Here is an 18,984-nt window from a genome sequence, read left to right as displayed (position 1 = left end):
ACACACATATAGGTGGTAGAAAACAAGCCGACGTGCTAAGCGAACCACGATTAAATCATTTGTAACAAGCAACCAATGTCGATAGCGAAGTTGTTTTTTACTACGTGAAACAGACGGCACGCTCGCACATTCAGTGTCATCAAGTTCCATTTCAGTGGCCTAAGCATTGATGCGGGTTGACAATTCTATGTTGTGATAAACTATCGTTGTGTTATGAAAATATGGCGCACAGCCACAGTCACTGCCGTCGACAGCCACGCGACCATCGGTACGTTTTTGCTCCTCGGTATGACGTTCCCCAAGCCGTTCATTCACTCACTTTTCGGTCTACCCAACTTAGGCGCGACCCCGTGTCCAGCGGTATTATATAAACTACAGCATGTAAGCTTCACAATACAGGTTATAACGACGTTATAAGTCCCTCGTCAAAGACCTATACTATGCATTTTAAGGTTGTTGATGAACGTGCTGCATAAATATCCGGATCTAGGGTTTGCGACGTACGCTATCATCGATCGATGCAGTTCGGACTAGACTCAGGTATTACTGGCACAGTAATGTTTGGAAATGTCATAAGGAAGTTAAAGGCTTGCGCGAAGGCGTGTTGTGATCCGACTTCAACTGTCGCACAGTAAATCCTTCATTCATTGATCGGATCTGGAAAGACCACCATGATAGCCCAAACACAAATTGTAGATGCGACTATTATACATCTTAGGATATTGTGCATAGCGTTGTTTCGACATCTATTAACATTAGAATTCGGTGAGTGTAATCCGGCTTCTTTACAGGTAATATAAAAATCACTTGAAATTCACACAGTCATAGGTAGAAGCACACAAACATAGTTTTTGTGGTGGTTGAACGACTTTTCAGTTCGGTTCATATTAGGTGTGCGATTATTCAGAACTTCAAATATTCGATTGGAATAGTTCTACATTCGATTCGATTCGCAAGGCACTTTTACTATTCGAAATATTCCAATGCCACAAATCCTCATAAGGATTATTGAAATCAGCCCAAAGGATTACGTACCTGTGATAAAATTCCCAAAATTTTATGCATGTGGCAGCCCACACAGTGTAAAAAGATGACACGAAAGAAGAAAGATACGGACAAGCGCTGATCTCGAAATGTCGTTCACAGGTAAACGAAGCGGCTAAATTACGCAAATATTGTCGCATGCTCCTGCACGCATTACGAGATCATGGTTCAAATATTGTTCCCAAAAGGTACCACTTCATTCAGCAGCGAACTACCATATGCCAAAGTATCATGAAAACAGCAAAACGAAAAGAATATCTAACAATACTAAGCACTTATTCGCAAAATCTTGTTATCTCTTACAAATAGAGTAACCGATAGGCAAATTATACGATTTCTCATCCTCTCAGAAATCTTGGCTGCTTCTACCATTTGCAGTTCTGACTTACTTTTTCTTTCCACACCAACTTCTTTCTTCAAACAGAGGCACGCAGCCGGGATCACTCTAATATAGATGATGATCCCAGGAGCATCATCGTCATTATAAAGCAAGGTGGCCAGGAGGAAATTTTTATTGCGATAGGGTGATCCGAACGACTGTTCAGAAACATTTAGTCAGCAATATTTCGAGGTATTTTCGTCAAAGATATTTTATTGCGAAATGCTCAACAGAAATATTGTTGACAAAATCTTTATTAATTGTTATTCCGAACTAACTACGTCAATGAAATTTTTATACCGTGGTGCTCAACAGTGGTTGCTGAAATGGTATTTCGAGATAGGGTGATTCATTGGCTCTACATGGAAGAGCCCATTACCCTGCTGCAGTGGGCGTAGTCAGGCTGATGATGATAGTGATTTCCATATAATGACGTCCACGATATTTTCCTTGTGAACTTCTCAACAAAAATGTTTTTAAAGAAAGATGGAGGCAGATCAATTAGTTTTTTCAGAAATTACTGAAAATTAATAAAACACATCATTTATGGCGAACCGTCATCGTATGCCGACTACTACAATGTTGCGCCTGAGTGTGTGGGTATGCGGTAGTCTTGAGAATAAAAACAAACACACAAACAACAGACAAAGCAGCTCCGCGCGCTTGAGCAATGAGCGAGAGAAGATCCCGGCACGAGCGACATCATCTATGGTTTTCCATGTCCGAGCAACGATAAACTAAAATAACTGTAATAGAAAACGCCTCACGGCTGTCGGTGAAGACTAAACGATTTCTTGGGCGAACTTGTACCCAATAAGAGCACGACTCGTAATACAAGCAACCCTCACTGTACAAATATGATGACGTGCATGGAGGTCGGGCATCGACTAATCTGCACCTCTGTGAAATGCGTCGGCTTTTATACATGCCTTATCAAATAGCCAAACCAACAAGCCCATAAAGCAGCCCTAGTGAATTTATCGAACATTCTAGCGTTATCGCTGGTGCTGACTTTAGACCTAGAATGAACTCGGTTACTTGTTCCCTGCGCGTAATCTTGAGGGAACAGTGTGAAGCAAACGCGACGTTTCTAAATTTGCGGCGCAGCCTGCGACGAGTGTTGATAATAGTTTTTGTGAGTGAAACCAGGTCACATCAAAAAACAAGGAATGAGCGCGCGTGGCAATACAGATGCCGGTACACTCTCTTCGGAGGGCTGTTATATAACAAAAATTTGCATCGTGCAACCGATTTCTGCTTTTGCCCGACAGCTGACATAAACCAAGATCTGCGTTTGGATTAGATGTAATTTTCGCTTCGGGGTGCCGTCTACTATTACGCGAAGAAATACACAGTAGCAACACTAGCGGTGTGAAAATAACGTTGCGGGGCGGGCTCAAGGCTACTGCAAGCGTGGCATAGTCTCTTTCTCCTCTGTCATTCCTCCTGTGTGTAGCTTCCAGCGCGCTCGTCGGAGCGAAAGAACGCAGAAAGCGCTTAAAGCGGGCGACAAGTAACTGCAATTCTGCTCGCACTTGATGAACTAAAATGAACTGCGGCGATCGATTGGCGACGCAATAAGCTCCGATAGTGAGGTGAATCGATAATTACATGGCAAGGTAGTTCTTAAGCCGTTTATTGTTCTATAATGCTGGCCGGGTATGTGCGGCAAACTCTGTCTTGAAGGTAATTTCGGAAGTCAATTACAAGCGTTCAGAAATCGAAATAGAACCCTTGTTAAAGATAACACTTACTTGCATTGCCCTACATATATTACAGAGACAAAAATGAGATAGAAAAAACAGAGAGAAACAGAAAGAAAGAGAGGAAGAAATGCTACACCATTTCCCGCTAAAGGGGACCATGAGGCGATGCGAAGCCGGAACACATGCACGATCGTGTTCCGTTGGCGTTTTTAGGGGCGAAGCTCCTTAAAGCGGCACCCGTTCGTCCCCGTCGTAGTGCGTAACCAGTCTTAACGCTAGTACCAGATCTTGACCTCCAAGGTGGTGCCGGTGGCAGATTTCTCCTGTGCGTTGTTGAACAATAAAAAATTCGCAGCGTGCGCATTAATTAAAGCCGAATTCTTCTGTCTCTCATTCCCCATTAGCAGCTATTGGCATGTTCCAGTAGGAAACGTTAATAGAAGTAGAAGTGTAAGTGTTAGCTAAAGGCCGACTTCTTCTGTCTCTCAATCCCATTAGCAGCCATTGTTTACCTCCAAGGTAGTGCCTGGTGAGATTCCTCCTGTGCGTGATTAAACAATAAAAATTTTGTGCAAAACGCCGTTGATTGGTGAAATAAACCAACGAAAGACGCCAGATGTTTTCTAAAAGCAAAACGAAAAGAAGCCAGACGTTTTTAAAGCAAAACGAAAAGACGCCAGCTGCTTAACGAAAGACGCCAGATGTTTCTCCTCTCCTACAGCTTGTTTTTTATTTGCTGTGAGGGTAGATTTATGTGAACCGCAGTTTGTTCATTCTTGCCCTTCAAATTCAGTTTTGAGGGCCAGTGTTGAATGTGTGCGGGTTGAAGCTCATTCACAATGGGTACCTTTGTCTTCGAGACGTTCGGCATATAGTGCGCACTCATCCGCCGTTCCCACCCAATAGAAACAATCGAATTCGGTGGCCCTGATTTCTGCTCGGAAATGTAAAATCCGTCCCCTAGATGTATACTTGCTTGTTCTTGAAATATTATGTAATTCAGTTGCTGGGATTTCATATAGTCGAATTGTGCAAGATGTGTAGTTTCCCGTAAACATATTGGTTTAATTGATCCCATGCTATTTTTGATGTGGTGGAAATGTTAACAGGCAAGACATATTTTTGCCACGACAGTTTTTCAGCTTGCCTCCGGATTTAACTTGTCTTTCTATTTCTTTCTTTGATAATATTGAAAGTGTCAGAAGTGTGGTGTTTACGAAAGATGAATGCACTTTTTCCGCGTTCGTGCACTCACTTAATTGCGACAATCATTTAGTTTATATTGCCGATGAAATTTCAGAATACAATCCAGCTTCTCCTTTTCAGGTAAAAAAGGCGAGTAAGTGAGCTTTAGTTTCCGGTGTCATAGGTTCCTGGATCAGACAGGGATGATCTAGACATTGATGAATGTGGATAGACGATAATTGGCGTTCACATTATTCGGAAATTGCCCTTTAAAAATAAAAACAGATGGTGAAGAAAACGGCAGTTTAAGACAGCTCAACCTGTGCGCATTTGACAAGAAACGTTCCATTGCTAGCTAATACAGTTGTTGATATATAGAGAACTAATACCATGGTTAGCAAAAATAATATTCTCATAAATTCCGCCCATTGTGGAAATCGATTTGATGCGAAACAGTCAGCGAGTAGTAGCTATGCAAGATATTTATTAAATGCTAAGCATTTCTTAGGGAACTTCTGTGACTGAGCGTATCTATCTACCAGCTGCGACATTGTGCTCTCCTGGCCGTTTCTTTAAAAAATTATCGAAAGAAATAATTTTTTTTCTTTTTGCGCATTTCGAAATCTGCGGCCTCTTTTGACAAGAAGCAGTCATGTGTTTGTCATAGTGCGACCTCTTAGTGATGACAGGAGAGCCAGGGTCAATGTACTGAACTCATTTGGAACTTCATCAGGGCTCTACACAGCACAGGGCCTACGCGTCATTGGCCTGCGTCGACAGTACCTCGCTAATAGGGCTGCACAGCTGGCGACAGAGGAGGCTCGTCAGGCAAAAGTCTCATTACAAAAAGAAAACATGATAATAGTGAGGAGTATCTGACTCGTGCCAATTGAAAGGGGACCGTCGATTTGCCATTTTTTCATTCTACTTTTGTAATAAAGCACACTTTCTCCTTCAAACGCGATTATCTCGAAACGTTCTTTACGTACTTTTGTTGCTTTATGTTAGCACTCACATTACCTAGGAGCATACGTTTTTGCCAGTATTTAGACAACGTACTGGGCAATATATTGAAGCGGTAATATAATAGTGTTGGGAAGTGCTTTTGTTTAGGACATCTAATACCTGTTACTGAGTCATAATTGCCTACGTGAAGTACAAAAATATACAAAAAATGAGGACTACAATTTTCAGTGATAAATCTGCTTCAATTAGACGAGAAAAGACTTTTGATCATTATGATAGTAAAAGAATTACTGTGACTCCTACGGTTACGGAGAAAAACGTCCCGCTGTATCCCCGTAAGGGAAGACTGAGTAGTATGCGAAACAGCCATAAGTCGACACAGATTTCTTTAAATGTTTTATTTTCTTCATAACTATTCATCGTCCTTTTATTCGAGGTTCCCCTGATGTTGTTAGTCGTCATATATGACTTTAAGCTCAGGGGAACGTTTTCCCTTGAGTATAACGACCTTCTGGTCCGTAAAGTATAATGTTAATGTCTCTTGCTGCATGGGTTGCAGCTTGAAGTTTGAGAATGCGATGTCAACGCGCCCGTTTCGCTTCGGCTTCGCGAGCCCGCCGCTCCGGATCAGCTGGGGCACTGATTACGTCGACGCGACGCCCTGGGGACAGGCCTCGTTCATAAGATGCTTCGCATCTAAATGGTACATAAACATCGCCTACAGTGCATGGCGGGTATAGGGCCTACCCTGTTGCCTTAATGGGAAGTATACCAAAATTGGTATGGCATAACATGACTGTGTGACGAACATAAATGACAGGTCATAACATGAAAATCATGACATGTATGTCATCATTACCATGATTTGCATGCCACGGTATTGTTGCTGTTGCGCCCTTTTCGTTACTTTGATATACACCAAAATTGGTATGGCGTGACAGAGTGTATGACAAATTGTGGCGAAGCCTTGGTACTTTGTAATGGGTTGCGCCGTCCAGCGGCTTCTAGTGGGTCGTCCTCTTCGGCTCGTTCCTGAGAGAACGCCGCTCGCGCTCAGAGTTCGTGCTTTTGCCTTGACTGTCGCCACTGCGTATTGCCGCTGAGTGCCGTGAAATAAACAGCTTAATACCAATGATGCGTCTGCCGGCGTCAAATCTGAGAACGGGGAGAGTTGGGTTTCGGCTGGTGCGAAATGAATTACGGAGTCGTGGAGGAGACAAAATCCCAGCCCAGGATGACGCCGTGAGGGCATGCATCACTTATAATGAGCTCGACGTCGTACAGAACGTCCTGAATGACGACGGGAGCTCTGCATATTGCTGTAGAATGAATACTCTAGGAGCTGGCTCAACGGAGAGACATCCCAGAAAGTGGCGTCCTCACTTTTCGTAGTAATCGGCTCAATTTCTCGTCGATAACGGATACGGCGGCTCCAGTGTCGACAAGGGCAGATGCGCGAACACCGTCCACAAACACGTCTATCCCGTTCGATGGGATTTGCTGAGGGCTTTCGCAGTTCGATAGCGTCGCAGCCCTTGCATCGTGGACTGCGACGTCTAGTTTCCACGTGGGCGCATCGCCTACAGTGAGCGACGTCGTGGAGATGAAGAGCGCTGAGTAGATGGAGCTTGGCGTGACGTCCGTGACAGAGGCGTAGGTGGGGCGTAAAATGTGCGGTTTGAGTGGCTGGTGGCGGGCGACACGACTTGAGGCGGCTGGACGCGATTGCAATAACGCGCCACGTGGCCGGCGTAACCGCATGCGAAGCATAAGGGCGGTTGTCAGGTGTGCGCCATCGGTTCGCTGGAGCAGGACCCGCCCATGGCGCAGGACGTGATTGTCGGGGTGGCGACTAATATGACTACATAATGGGCTCCAGTCATAGCCTGTGCATGACGTCGGCGTAGGTAGCCGGCACAGTCGCTTCGAAGGACTGATGTCTAGCGGCGGCTTCGGCGTAACTATGTGGGATGGCTGTAGGTAATACTGGGGATGTGCTTGCGACAACTTGGGCATAATTCAGTGGTGCAGGAGCGGGATGGTGCTGGTGGTACTCAGACATGACCTCCGCGATTTCGTGCTCAATCGCTCGACGGAGGGGAGGGGAAGAGTGGTTGACGGCTGTTGAGCGTACTGAGGTTGAGCAATGTCCAGCAAAGAGAACTGGCGCGCGATTTTCTCGCGCACGAATGAGTTCACCTCTGCGAGCAAGGCGGAGTGGTCGGATATGGTCGACAAGCCAGCGAGCTCGGCGTCGCGGGATGAAGAGCGACGGGTCATCGACTGCTGCCGGTGCAGCTCCTCGTAGCGTTGGCAGAGCGTTATGACCTCGGCCACTGTGCTGGGGTTTTTGGTGAGCAGCATCGTGAAGGCATCGTCGTCGATGCCTTTCATAATGTGTCTCATCTTGTCAGATTCCGACATGGTGGCGTTGGCTTTCTTACACAAATGGAGGATATCTTCTATGTAGCTGGTAAAGGTTTCGCCGGCCTGCTGAGCTCGTTCACGCAAACGCTTTTCGACCTGCAGCTTACGCACGGCAGGGCGGCCAAACACGCTGATAATGGCGGTCTTGAAGACAGACTACGTCGTAAAATCTGATTCGTGATTGTTGCACCACCACCCGGCCACACCCGCGAGGTAGAAAACCAAGTTGGTCATTTTTCCTGCCTCGTCCCATTTATCGGAGACACTCACGCATTCATAAATCGCGAGCCAGTCCTCCACGTTGGTCCCATCTGCGCCATTGAAGACTGGGGTTCGCGGGTACGAGGGACACCGGGACATGAGGTCGGTGCAGGCGGAGGCGTCTGCTGGGCGGCGTCTGAGGCATGGTAGCTGGTAGGGTACGGTATCGAAGCTCCAGGTGCATCGAATGGGAGCACAGCACTCTCCACCAATTTGTTAGGGTATTTATTACACGGCAGTCAACGATAATGCGTGATAGCGACAGTCACGGCCAGTCACGAACTCTCACCGCGAGCGGCGTCCTTTCAGGGGATGCCTAAGAGGACGGCCCACTATAGAAGGCGCTGGAGAGCGCAACCCTTCGCTAGAAGCCTTCGAACGTACTAAGTTCGAAGGCTTCCCTACATAATAAACGTGGGGGGTGGGTGCTCCCTGCTAGTAATTACCCCATGTGTATACATACTCTGCTAGCCTGATTGTCACCCTTAACCTCGCTTTTTTGCCGGGCTGCCTAACATTTCTTAGTTTTCTTGAGGTCCATCTTGAATCCTACTTTAACGCTTCTTTCGTTTATATCTCCATTATTTGTTTCGTGATTCGTCACGGCCACTGCTGAAAAGCGCGATATCGCTCACAAAACGAAGTAGCTAAGATATTCTCGGTTAATCCTTATTCCTGTATTTTCCGCTTCTAGTTCAATAAATATTTATTGTGAATGTGGCGTGAATAACACTGAATAGATTGTAACACTTCGCCTGACCCCATTGTTGATAAGGAATTTCTTGCCTTTGTTCAGGAATACGGTGGTCGTACGATCGTTTTAGATGTTGGCTATGGTATCTACAGGTGTTTAAGTATTCCTTTATGCCATAATTATTCAGGAACTGCCGGCGTGCATTCATATGTGTGAATATATTTGTGTTTTCACCTTTCAAATGTGTTGGTCCTTCATTGCGCTGACGCATGCGTAGTCGGTGCAGAAGGCCTTTCATCTTTTTAGTTGTTTGGAGACAATATTCACTTTCCTTCTCGGCCTTGCACGGTTCCACAGAATTCTGGATCTCAATGGACCCCAGTGGAGCTGCAGTTGTAATGACTAGGAATTTTCCGAAGACGGCGCCATTGGTAGTCGACGAATGCCGTTGGGCTGCGAAGAGACTATTCTAGCACTACTGACTTACAATACAGTAAGTACAGTAATACCAAAATACCGTGATCAGCACTCACCCGTTTTACTGTATGACACGTGTAGCAACCTTTCTAATCAAGTTATTGTATGCATTGAGCAACTACCGTTGGTGTCCCCATCCAAACTAGCTACACACAGACCTCGACAGTGCAGTATTACCGCACGGTAAACCACCAGGGCTAAAGCATCATAATAACGGGTGCAAATGGTCACACCGGCGGCTTCCCGATGTCGGTGGGGCCGATACCCCGCTAGCATTGGCTAGCTTATATAGGCTCAATGACGGTTTGCCATCATCGGCTGAATAACGGCAAGCCCACCTTGGTCCAACGCAGCCAAGCCCACATCGGCCCAACGCCGTCTAGCGGATTTCGGGCCGATGATGGTGAAAGTAGTGCGAGCGTGATTTACCGATGTGGGACCAAAATGTCTGCCGACATTTGCCGACGTTGGGCCGAGATCGGTCAAATGCCGGCGTGCTTCCTGGGCACTGGTGTTGCATGCGAAAGCTTCTCTGAAGCCAAATTGCGGCTATCTGCATTATCAGCACAGTTTGCACCTCATGTGGGTTCTGTAAAGGTTTGTAATATTCCATGACGTTTCGTCATAAACTTTCAGTTGATGTCTAGCGCCCTTCCTGCTTACGTGGCTGTTTCTTCTGTGCTTGTTCCATTGCTCTTGCTAAAGTGCACAAGCTTAGACCCACTAACAAGGCAAAATTTCCGCATTGAATTAAGACTTCGCATGCAGTTAGGAGTGTAAAGAAATAAAAATAAATAACATTGCGTGACCAGGCTTGAGGCGAAAGCTGGATGACCAAAAAGAGTTTCACAAAATAAGAAACCGCGTATAGCTGACGAGCCAGGAATAAAATGCGATAAGAACAAGATTAGCTAAAGCTTGTACAAACAAGACAAATGTACGTCATTTCAGGGATACTTACTAATAAAGAGGTACAGCATAGATGCAAAACACTGACAGAACTGCCGGTGTGTAGTAGTATAAATTCGGAAAAGGCAATTAGAATGGATGGTAAATTAAAAGGAGTGCATGTAAACTGTAGGTGGTGTAAGAAGAGAAAAAAGGCGACGCCCATACGCTGGGCCGGCGTCTTATTCTGCCTCGTGTTCCTCTGCTTCACGCTACCTGCCCGCGCACCACATGCCCGGCTTCCTTCGTCATCACACTCGGCCATGAGTGCAAGGGCGCGGAGCTGCCTACAGTGTCTCTGGAGGGGACACTGGCAGCATCGCGGTTGCCGATCTCGGCCACACAGCGGCTTTGTTTGCTCAGGTGCCAAACATTCTTCTGGCGGGCGGCATTGACTGTGCCGCAGTGGTCGGTGTTGTGTACGCCGCGATCTGTCCTGCCGAGCAGGACAGATCGCGGCGTTGGCTGTGTCAGGGTGGTAATTGAAGGCGTCGGTCACGCTGTGGCCTAATGCGCTGAGTGGCAGTAAATGACGCTAGCGGATGACCCTTGTTCCGCGATCTAGAGAGAAGCTTCAGAGCTGCCGAGTTTATACTGCAGTATATACAGTATCTAGCAGTACATACAGTATTTACTACTCTAACGGAGAAAACCTTAGGGAAAGGTCGTAAATGTGTGAAGGGGGTACTAAAAGCTGCAGTCACTACCTTTTGTACTAGCATTTTTAAGACGGCTTAAGGTAATGCGTGCCTATTTGGCCCCACAGTTTTTATTCTGCAGCTGACGATATCTATGAATTATTTCTGCAACACTTTCAAATAAAACGGGAGCTTGAAACCATCCAATCATAGTGCAATTCACATGGTATGACGCCGTGTGCGTTTCTGCGAGTCTTCTACGAAATGTTGCATCTCAGCATCTGATCAATATGGTCCTCATCCGACATGATGCGTCTGTAGGGTTTTTCTCTGAAGGTGTTAGAAGTAGCGGTGTAAATCGGTGTAAATATTTGAGATCACACAGAATGGCTCGGTTCCATTCCCAGATCTTGAACCCGATAATGTTTTCCTTAATTTGTTTCTGTGCAATCCACGTGCCCTCTCATCGACGGCAGATCCGTGACGGAAATGACTTGATTCAGTTATCGGTGGACTCCGGCATCTAACACTTCAGTGTTAAAATTACATTGTTCACTCACTCGCAAAGCTGTCGGCAGGGTTCTCAAAGTGCTGCTGTGGGCCGCTGCACTATCGTGGCTCACGGAGCGCTTATCGCAAGAAGGAGACTCTTTCTGCCGCCTCACGGCACAATTCCCAATATTCTAGTACACTATACGCCCACGGCGGTGGCGGGTGACCCTACAGCTGATGACCAATCAAGGATTTGCTAAGTACAGGCCGCACGCCTTCCTCGTCGTTTGTTCCACCCACAGCAAATGACAGCTGCCACCTAGAAGCGATGAGCATTCCGGCGCAATCATGTGAAGGACTCCGCGCATCTATTTAAAGGAGCAGGCAATCGATGTGTTATTGAACTAAAGTTTTTGAAGAACACAGTGCGAATAATTGGTCTAGAATCTACTTTTCGCCCATTTAGCACGCGCGTGAGCTTGGACACACGCGTTTCAATAAGGTTACAGTAATACATTGGCTAAAACATATTATTCAACATGCGGCGAGACAATGAAAATTAGCACCAAATAAGGGCTGGGCAGTATCGCTTTCGAATAGTATTGCAAACGTAAGTTTCAATGCGCTGGAACGTATTTCCCGTTATGCTTCACCTAACAAATGTGCTCACCTAATAAATCCCCATAATCAACAAGTATTCCAGTATACCCCTATTCTTGTATTTGTGTTTCTATACCAGCTTCCCGTGATACTTTTCTCATCTTTTGCAGGGAATTTCCGCAGTATCTCGTTACGTAAAAGATAAATGTCTCACAATATCGCCATTTTATGATTACACCTCTTGTGGCTTGATATCTGTATCCTGGAATATTTTCCCGAGCATCTATCTGTCTAACCCTGCGGCACATGCTGTCAAGTGACGCGGGTGTGAATGACAGGAGGCTGGGGGTGCATTCATCGCAAGAAATAGGCCCAATCACGCTGCTTGCTCGTATATCAATATTCAGATGAAGCTGAGTGGGTGTCTTTGATTATATCGCACCAGATCCTCTGCGATGATTGGGCGGGTCGATGATCGCGGAGGCTACTACGTGTGCTGCAAGTTGTCGATTCAACTTCGGGAGCAAAATCAATTCACGGCCCTCTAGAACAGCCAGAAACACGATAGCGAGGTTTCAAAAGCGTGTAATATAGAGCATCAAAACCTCGGTTCTCAAAACTGCGGGGTAGCTGCAGCTGGTTTCGGGGGAATCAGGTAAAAATTTATGTTAACATATGATCATCTGCACCTATATATGAGCTTGGACTACTCAGGCAAGAAAACACTGAAATTACTTAGGGATACCACACAAAGCTTCTCAGATATGTTTCCCAAACGCTTTTAGAAAATAGCCTTCTTTATGATTAAATCACGGAGGGTGATCCTACGCACTGTGCCATGCGCCGCCTGCCACTCAAACGTGTTTTAAGAGACTACATGAAGCAACAAGTTGGTTCATATTTAAAAAGGAAAAACAGAAGCGCTAAACAAACATGGACGAAATGTGAGACGGAAGGAACTGGCGCCCAATTTCCAAAGGAGGTTCATTGCAGGAACACGCTATTTATAAGCAAGGGCAATATCGGTAAAACGTGTCGTATTCGTGAAGAGGTCAACGAATAACACAGACACTAAGGACTCCCAGGAAACACCACATCAGGGCCGCGCACTAATACTGCCAGTTCGGTTCCTGAACCAAGGACAATACTGACAGCGAGATTATCGCGCATCGCAACACTTCCTTCGATAATACCAAACATATCATGAAAATACATTCACGAAAGAATCTTAACCCCAATAAAAGCAATGAGCTAGAGCATTAAACGGTAACAAAAATTGTAGAAAAGGCGGAAGAAGGCATAAAACGCAAGAAATAACTATAGAAAACGATAAAAAGATATTTTGAGGTGTTCGACCAGGATATTCCTCAAAGGCTGGTTGGTTTATGGGGTTCAACGGCCCAAAGCGGCTACCGCTATGTGACACGCCGCAGTAAAAACTATGGACAAATTCAATAACCTGGAAATTCTTCACGTGAACTGACATTGCAAGGTACATCGGCTTCTGACATTTCGCATGTATTAAAATGCGAGGGCGTCGCTCCCAGAAGCATAAAATTAAGCCTCCTATGTAGCTCATTCGTAAAAGACGTCAATGCTGAAGAATCCCTGCAAACATAAAAAAAGGCGCTTCATCATTAAAGAAACATACAAGGGATGAACTGAGAACCAGAACTACCGGCAAGGTCAATGAGCTAGTTGTAGCGAGCAAAATTTGATACCGCAGTAGGCTTCTGCAAGACAGCACTAAAACAGAAAACATGCTGACGCACTTCTTTTTCGAAATTTTAAAATTTTATAAATTCCTTTTCACTACCAGCTTAAGCTGCACTTAAGTATCGATAGTGCTTCTTGCAGTGATATTTTACCTAGTACACTCCGTGTTTTTTTTTCGGTTGTTATCAATCGTTTTTATGGTTTGTTCGGCGTTTTGTCAGGCTTTTTCTCCTTTAGGTGTTTTTCTACTTTTTTGTTTTTGGAAGGATTTGCATGTCTTTACAGCAGCATTTATTGGCTGTTATCGAAGGAAACGTTCCGAGCCGTGGTAATATCGCTCTCTATATCGCCTTCACTTGGCGGGCCGCTGCGTGTATATTGCTGCCTGGTCGTAAACAGTTTCATCCAGACACGTGTGGCACATATCCGTTTACCAAGGACCGTGGTGTACGGGTATCCGCCACAGGTGATTGGCAATTTATATCTACCCAGGAACGGCGAGCACATGCACTGGTAATTTAAATGCGAGTGCCTTAAGAAAAACTGACATCGGCAACGTTGACGCGACGAATGCAAAGAAGAAAAACTAGGATCCCAGCAGGAATCGAACCCAAGCATTCTGGGTGGCAGTCAGGTATACTACCACAGAGCCACGACTGGCCTGCAAAGTGCTTTTGATAAACGCCCTATGCAGGAGTAATGTCGGTGGAACGTCAGTTGTGGTTATAGTGCTGGCGATCTAATTTTATAACAACGAAATAAACGCTAGATATGTACTCCTACAATACTGGGGTCATGTGAGGTTAACGACTGTAGTTCGCGTGTAGGCTCAGCTTTTATAGCAGCAACGTTGCTTGTTGGGCGAGTTGGAACGAGTCAGTCATAACGTAGTTCAGCGCAACAAAACAGGCAACAGACGAGTAAGAGGACAAGGACACAGCGCATTCTTCCAACTAAAGTTTATTGGATTGGAACGCATGTATATATACACGCAGGGAAAGCAAGAAAAGATAAAAGAAAAAAAAACAGGAATTAAAAACCGAAAGGTGAAAAGAAGAAAAGTGCCGATAAGTCACACACGTGTGCCAACACCGCCCCCCTTCCCATGACTCGCCAAAAACAAAAGCTCTTTGTCAGAAAGATGCAAGGAAGGCATGCTTACGCATGCGTCCCCAGACCGTTTAATTTCCTCAGCCTCCATGATTTCCCTCACCCTTTGGTCCCGACTGCGTGCAAGGACCGCAGTGTTTTCAAAGAGGGGCCTACACTCACAATCCCGCACGTGGATGCCGAGGTGCCCCGATACTGTCGTTTGGACGCTGTAGTAATGCTCACGGAGCTCTTTGTCTTTCTGACAAAGAGCTTTTGTTTTTGGCGAGTCATGGGAAGGGGGGCGGTGTTGGCACATGTGTGTGACTTATCGGCACTTTTCTTCTTTTCACCTTTCGGTTTTTACTTCCTGTTTTTTTTTTCTTTTATCTTTTCTTGCTTTCCCTGCGTGTATATATACATGCGTTCCAATCCAATAAACTTTAGTTGGAAGAATGCGCTGTGTCCTTGTCCTCTTACTCGTCTGTTGCCTGTTTTTTGCGCTGAACTACGTTATTTTATAGCAGCCACATAAACGTTACATTTGTATTTCTATAATTCAACAAGCTATATTCAAGCGTTGCTCGACTACAGAGGAATGCAGTAACGGAAATTACGCATGATATCACATGTTTGCGCCTTAAAGTGCACTTCGTTTCAGCAATACTGACGTATGTGCTCTGACGTACGCGCTCTAACGTATCTACTCGAACGTGAGGGCTCATGTTACGTCACACCATAAGTTACCCTTTAACCCCACTGTTTTCGACGTGCCTCGTAAGCCCACGATGGGCACAAAATTACGGCACTTACAAATACGCGTCGCTCCACCCCGTAACGCTCCGCTCAAAGCCATAAACTGCAGTATACAAGTACTCGCTGACTGCTTCGCATTAAGCCCATTCCCACAAGGCCTGGGGCCTGCCGAATGTTTTTCACGAACTTACTGTGAATTACTGGTGTAGAATCCAATGTTCGCGTATGTAACCCGCTCGTAAGCTTAAACACGCGCGTTTGAGTATGCTTGCGGTAATTATTTTCCGCAGCATATAATTCGGCATGCGGCGAGGCAATGAAAAAAAAATCGCGTCAAATGAAGGCTGGGCAGTTTCGCTTTTCAGGAGTATCACAATGATATCTGCTAGACACTCTTCGGTATGTGCATTTGAGTGTCCAGATGCATTTGAAAAAAGCATTTGGATCTCAGGAATGAAATTCTTCTACGATGTAACGAATATGGCTATACTGTGCAAGAGGCGCATATCTCGTTGCTTTTCTTTGTGGGAGATAGCTCATGTGTTTTCATGAAGGAGCGGAAGTCTTTTGTGCCTAGCCAAGGCGCCTTTTTGTGCATAAACCAGTTCGCCATCAAGCGGCTACAGAACATTCCGGAGACGAAGGCAATATTTATTTGTTATAGTGTTACGAACTTGCACTCGCCTGCAGCGGTAGAAAAGTTGTCACTGTCACTAATATTGCGTTCAGGCCGAATCTACGAGGTCTAGAATACAGCCTATTTGGGAAGATGCTGCTGATTAAGCTTAAAGGGACACTAAAGAGAAACAATGAATTGGCCTAGATTGATAAAGTGTGCTCAGAGAACTCTTGTGTAGTTTATTTCACCACCATAGGTTTATTATTAGCGGAGAAAACCAAGTTTAAAGTTTCATTTTTTTATTTCGCGCCGAGCTTTGTAATTCGTGACGTAAAGGTGTCAAAGAGCATTTAACGTATTTTGGCGCCACTGGCTCGACGAAATTTCCACAAACTCGTTATGTCAAGTGTCTGGCCTCCTCCGAGGACAATTTACTTCGATTTAACCGATTAGGAACTACGTAGGCCCAAGCAGGCGCTGTCAACAATATATGACGTCACGGCATATGGTGCGGGAATTCCAAGGTGGCGTCGCCACCTGTATTTCCTTTTGGCGCGTTTTCTCGCTTATTAAGCGTCTTCTCGCAGCAAGAGTGGTGTTTTTGGTATCGTGGATGTCTACTTTACTAATGCGAGAAATATCGTTCTGCTCTTTAGTGTCCCTTTAATTACCGCAGCAACCTGCTCATTTAACCTATCTTCCGCGTAAAATAAGGGTATACCTTTACTTAATTCTCTGGTGTTCTTTAGTGATTCTTGCGATATGCATGAATAGCAAGTTACAATGCGCTGGAACGTAATTCCCATTATGCTGCACTTAATATATGTCTTGTTTAGCACCAAGATCTCAGTAACAAAGTATTTCAGTATAGCTGTATTCGTGCATCTGTGTTTCTGTACCTGTATTTCGTGATACTTTTAAAGTCTTTTAGCCGGGTATTTCCGAAGTATCACGTAACGTAAAACACAAATGTGTCTCAGTATCGGTATTTTAGGATTACAGCACATGTGCCTCGTTATGCGTATTCTGGATTGCTGTCCCGAATACCTATCTGCCAGCCCTGCGGAAATGTTGTGAATTGACTCGCGTGTTCAATGACTGAGGGGGGGGGGGTTCATTAATCGCAAAAAATAGGCCAAAAGACGCTTCTCGCACGCTTATCAATATTCAGTTAAACCTGAATACGTGTCTTTGATTATATCGCACCGGATCTTCTGCGATGGGCGGGCGGGTCAATGATCGCGGAGGCTATTACGCGTGCTGCAAGGTGTCGATCCAACATCGGGCGCAAAATCAATTCACGGCCGTTTAGAACAGTCAGAAACACGATTTCGAGGTATCAAAAACGTATATTATAGAGCATCGAAACCTCGGTTCTTAAAACTGAGGAATAGCTGCAGCTGGTTTCGGAGGCATCAGGTAAAAATTTGGGTAAACATATGATCATCGGCACCTATATATGAGCCTGGACTAGTGAGGCAGGAAAACACTGAAGTGATATAAAGGATATTAGACAACGCTTCTCAGATATCTTTCCTAAGCGCTGATAGAAAGTAGCCTTTTTTCCGTGAGCAAACCACGGAGGACGATCCTACGCATCATGTCATGTACTGGCCGCCCATCAAACATGTTTTAGGAGACTAGAAGAAAGAACATGTTTTTCCATAATTGGAAATGAAAAACGGAAGTGCTTAACAAATATGGACTAAATGTGATACGCAAGGAACTAGTGCCCAATTTCCAAACGAGGTTCACTCCAGGAACACGGTATTTATAAGCACAGAGCAATATCGGTAAAGCGTATCGTATTCGCGATAAGGTTATTGCATAACACAGGCACTGATGGCTCCCACGAAACACCACATCACGGCATTGAGGGGAAGTCGATGATAGAATGTCTCAAGGTGACGAGGAAGATGATGCGGAAGCGTTGTTTTTAAGTCAGGGTCTATGGAACGGAGAAAGAGGTCTTGAGGCGAAAGATTCCATAATTAAACCCTCTCTCGGTGCATTCACCAATCGCTACATGTGCCGCCTTGGTTTAACCACTTACCCACGCTGTGATAATTATGGTGCTCCAGAGTCAGTAGAACATATTTTATTAGCTTGCCAGGCATATAGAGAAAAAATAATTTGCCTCCAAAGTAGAATATGCTGAACCTCCCAAGCGCCGCTAAATCCCGGGAAAATATTTCCGTCAACGTCTTCTCCTTCTCAGCAACGTCAGATTATAAATTTCTGTTCTGATTCCTCGAGGACATTAAAAGACTTGATAGTCTGTAACTTACATCCACATCATTACGTTGTGACATGCACATACCACGATCATGTTATCTTCTATTTTTTCATTCTCCTTTCCTGCTCCACTCCTCCTAGGCCCTTTCTGTCCTCAATCCCCTCCCCTATACAGTGTAGCACGTAGGCGTCTTGATATATGCCGGCAGAATCCTCTGTTTTTCGTTAAAGAGCTTTCTCTCACCCATACACATCACGGCCACGGACTAATACAGCCTTTTCGGCTCACGAACCAAAGAGCAGTGACAGCGAGGTTATCGCGCTTTGCAACTCTTCCTTTGATAATAGCAAATATATCATGGAAGTACGCTCACGCACGAATCTTAACACCAATAAAAACACTGAAAGCATCAAATGGTAAGAAAAACTGTAGAAAAGACTGAAGAAGGCATAAGCACAATGAGGCATGGCTGCAAATACCGACAAAACAGTATCTCTTCGCATAACGCATAAAAGAATCCCCTCGATCACGTGTACAAAATGGCGTCTGTCCCATTAACACAAGTTAATAGCTATAAATACCTTGGCGTTACCTTCACTGGCTATCTCTCTTGGAGCCTCCATATTGAGAACACATGCTCTGCTGCATTCCGCAAACTAGCTTATCTGCAACGCAAACTTAGAAATTCTCGTTCAAACGTTAAGTTACTTGCCTACCTAACCTATATCCGCCCAAAACTAGAATATGCCTG

The 18,984-nt window shown here is 45.1% G+C and overlaps 1 long non-coding RNA gene across 1 annotated transcript in view; it reads right to left on the bottom strand.

Moving 5' to 3' along the window:
• Positions 1-18,501, bottom strand: part of LOC119399973 (uncharacterized) — a 46,946-nt gene extending 28,445 nt beyond the window's left edge. The window contains exon 1 of the long non-coding RNA XR_005184993.1: positions 18,318-18,501. This is a non-coding gene — a long non-coding RNA (uncharacterized LOC119399973). The remainder of the gene's footprint in view (positions 1-18,317) is intronic.
• Positions 18,502-18,984: the final 483 nt, after the last annotated feature.

The sequence above is a fragment of the Rhipicephalus sanguineus genome, chromosome 7, assembly GCF_013339695.2.
Source record: "Rhipicephalus sanguineus isolate Rsan-2018 chromosome 7, BIME_Rsan_1.4, whole genome shotgun sequence".
Taxonomy (NCBI): Eukaryota; Metazoa; Arthropoda; class Arachnida; order Ixodida; family Ixodidae; genus Rhipicephalus; species Rhipicephalus sanguineus.
The sequence above is the reverse complement of the archived record's forward strand: the minus strand, read 5'-3'. Positions and strand labels throughout refer to the sequence as shown.